The following is a 4,123-nucleotide window of genomic DNA, read 5'->3' on the forward strand; positions in this document are numbered from 1 at the left end:
GCGCGGACTCGGCTCCCGCAGCGGAGACGCGCCTCAGCTCCGCTCGGGAAGGGACACGGCCCGTTTTCCTTTCGGGGCCTCTACCTGCTTCAGCCTCAGAGCTGCCCTTTGCTTGGCCAGGGGCACAGGCCTGTCTGGGAGAGGGAACTGCTTCTGCCATGGGGCTTTTCTGCTCTTCCTGCAGCCTCCAGCATTTAAGGTGCAGGGCTGTAGCCTGCCCTCCCAGGCTCACTAGCTACTGGTGCCCCTTTCCTCCAGGCATTTCCTCCATCCCTTTCTGAATCTAGCCGAACCAGCAGCTCTCCCCGTGCTCCTGGTGTCAGCTTTAAACTGATGGCCTGCCCCACTCATTGTGTGACCCCTCATTCTTGTAGCCCAAGAGAGAGTAAATGATGCATCCCCACTGACTCTTCAGCGTTTAGTACTTTGGAAACACTCCTTATATGCCCCCTCAGGCTTCTCCTTTCTAAACTGAACAGGCCCAACCTCTTCAGTGTCTCCTATGGAAGCTCATCATCCCCGCCGCTCTTCTCTGGCCCTTCTCTAGCTCCTTTCTGAGGTGTGGGACCAAAACTGTGAACAGTAGTCAACGTGCGGACACACCATGGATTTGTAAAGGGACATAAGGATACTTTCAGTTTTGTCTGTAATTCCATTTTTAATAATCACAAACATTTTGCTTGTCCTTGTGATGGATGCTTTCCCCCAGTCCCTCCTGAAAAATAGGTAGGTCCCTTTCAAACAGAAACAGAGCCTTTCATTCTGAAAACACAGAAATGAAGTGTTTGAGCGTCTCTGAAATCCCCCCAGCCTTTTGTCTTCCAAGAAGCCAAATGTGGTTACTGCTTTCATTGCAGTGATTTCACTCACCCCAAAACTGCATTTTGCACTGTCAGAACAAAGCCTTCTCCCCATTTCACAGATAAGGAAACTGAGGCACAGGGGGTCAAGAGCCTTGCTCAAGGGCACCCAAGAGACCAGTGGTGGAGCTGGGAAGAGGCATCCAGCCCAAAGATGCAGTTTAGACCACTTCACAATAGACTCTGCCTCACTATCCAGGTAGGATGCAGCCTATTTCTCCACCCCTAGAAACTGGTGTAGCTGCATTGGTTTCAGTGAAGCTACTGTAATTGGCACCAGTTGCAGATCTGGCCCACGGAGTTTTGGACACACCTTGTGCTGCTGTTGAAATAAGCCTGCTGGCCTGTACTGTGCCCGCTACTGACTTCATTCAGAACTCAAACAAAAAACGATCAGCCAAACGCATCTGGGATGACTGCACCAGCATGTTTTGCATAGCAGCAGCAGTCAAGTGATTTACATATCCATGCTGTGAAATACAGACCAGTGACTGTCTGTCTGTGGGCACATCCCAAGTTCTGCAGGCCTTGCCTTGTTCAGCTAGGTTGCTATTGTGGCAGGACACATGGGCTGGTCGCAATGATCTCATGAGGCCCCTTCCTGCCCTAAACTTCTCTGAATCTGTGACACTGTGCAGATGGCCATATTTTCCTCAGCATATAAAGTCACCATGGATTTGTATCTATTTTGCTATTGTCAGGACTCTAGGCTGCAGAGACCGTTGTGTCTGAGCAAGAGTGAGCTCTCTCAGAGGGTGGTCTAAAGCTGGGAAGTTAATTCCTACAGGAACAAAAGACTGTCAAAACCTCCTCACTGTCTGCTCCAAATACAAGACATCTTTCAGCCTCCTGCCTTCTTTCACTCCTCACTTAAATGGAGGCTGCAAGTGAGAGGAACAGTGGAAAAAACCTGGTCATGCCCAGTTCATTCTCCTTTTCAGCATCCACTCTCTGCCACTGTGTGACCCAGCTAACTGGGCAAGTTGAACCTGTGGTCTGACCCAGTACGGTAAACGGCAGTTCTTACGTTCTCCTGCTCCATGCTCTCCCTCTTCCAAAACAAAACAACCTCTACCAAGCCAAACCACTCCATGGCTTTACACCCACAGGTTTCAGGTTGGATCCCTGTTACTGACAGCTCACACATTTTGAAAGAGAACCTTTTATCCTAGTGTAAGGAGATCCTTAGGAATGACAAGGGATTTGTCTACATGGGCAAAAAAGGCATTTGTGAGCCTCTGTGTTTGGCAGAAAGAATCAATGTGAGTTATTGTGAGAGACCCTACAACCATATCCAGGTCTCATGTAATATCATATAATCCTAGAACTTGCCACGCAAATCCCTGTTGATGTTTCATATTATAGGCACCAGTATTTCTTACCATCACTGTTTTGGCTGAATCCTGTAGACATGGAAGTCATTTTTTAAGACTCTTGCCTACAGCCTGAACCGAACCTCACAACCAATCCAAACTCAGTGGGCTTATTTAGCACCAGAATCACTGGCCCACATAAAGGGTCCGGTTCCCAAATTGGATCAATTGATCCATGGTCAAAGGGGTTGTAGATAACCTACAGAAGATGGTTAAAGATATAGTGCTAGCTACTCGTAAGCTAAGCCTGAATGCTTCGGGTAGTACTCCAAGTTACACAGCTACAATGAGATCACTGCAATTAGACTGCTGGCTCTGGCAATGGGAATTTCCCAGCTCTGGTTTCTGGGCCCGCTTGCTTCTAAACACAACAGGGATTCATTCACACAGGTGCATGCTTACCTGAAACTAGCGATTTTTTTTTTTAGTTCCTTCTACTCCTTGGTTCCAGGCTGATGCATGCTGAAACTAATGGTTCCTGAACTCAATGGTAGTAGCAACACTTAGCACCGATACTGTGCTATGTTGCACATCTTCAAAATATGAAATGCCTCTAAATCTGGTACGGCAGAAACTCCTGAATACTAGTCATGTCCTCCTGATCATATGCAGTTTATCACACCACACTTCAGGTCAGACCCTGCAAACTTATGCACAGCAGTTGTATTTATATAAATGGAACTGTTTGTATGAAGGATGGTTACTCACTTGAGTAAGTAGTACTAGGCTGGTCCCAGGACATCACAAGAGTAGCTGATATTTAATGAACTGACACAAGATAAATGCTGTACATCATCTGAAAACTGAGAACTTCTGGGGGATATACAGAATTAAGTCAAAATTTTCACAAGTAAGCTAGCGTACAGGTGACTTGCTTGAGAGACCTTTGGCTCAGTCTTAACAAATGCTAAATACCCACAGTGCTAATCATAGTCACTGGGAGCTAGGCTGCTAAGCACTTTCGAACATTTGGTCCAAGGGCAATCAAACAACAAGCCTATGTCTAAGATGAGTTTAAATTCAGTGGTAGCTCAAAAGGGTTTAAGTTGGCCAGTTAATGTGATCAGAAAGATAGATAAAAACCTGATTTAAATTAAATTATTTTACCAAGACACAGGTAACTTGTTTGCAATTAAATTAAGTTCGGGAAACTTAACATAAAGCCCTACATTTACTGTAATCTATTAAATTAATTCACATTAAAATAAAACAATATTCTAACAGTATGTGTTTAGAGATAAAATGTTAAAGAAAGTCAAATCACAACTGGTATATGCCCCTGAATAAACATTTAGCACCAGAATTCAGTAAAGTGAGACACTGGGTTTTGACTTCAGGAGTGTCTTTTGCAGGCCTAGAGGAAATATTTCATAGATTTCATAGACTTTAGGGCTGGAAGGGACCCTGGAAGATAATCGAGTCCAGCCACCCACCCAAAGGGCAGGAAGTCAGCTGGGGTCATAGGATCCCAGCAAGATAAGCATCCAATTTACTCTTGAAGGTGTTCAATGTAGGTGTTTGAACCACCTCTGATAACAGGCTGTTCCAGACCTTGAGGGCTCGGACAGTAAAGAAATTCTTCCTTATGTCCAGCCTGAAAAGTCTTGCAGTAGTTTATGACCGTTCAACCTCATAATCACTTGGGGTGCTCTAGTGAACAAACATTCCCCCAGGTACTGGTGCTCACCTGATAAACTTTTAGATGGCCCTCAGATCACCCTGAGCCTGCGCTTATCCAGGCTAAAAATCCCCATGGCTCTCAGCCTCTCATCATAAGGTCTGTTTTCCTGACCTCTGATCATTTGCGTGGCTCTTCTCTGGACTCTCTCAAGCTTCTCCACATCCTTTCTGAATTGTGGAGCCCAAAACTGGACGCAGTACTCCAGCTGC

The sequence above is a fragment of the Crocodylus porosus genome, unplaced genomic scaffold (genome assembly GCF_001723895.1).
Source record: "Crocodylus porosus isolate Cpor-Errol unplaced genomic scaffold, CroPor_comp1, whole genome shotgun sequence".
Classification (NCBI taxonomy): Eukaryota; Metazoa; Chordata; order Crocodylia; family Crocodylidae; genus Crocodylus; species Crocodylus porosus.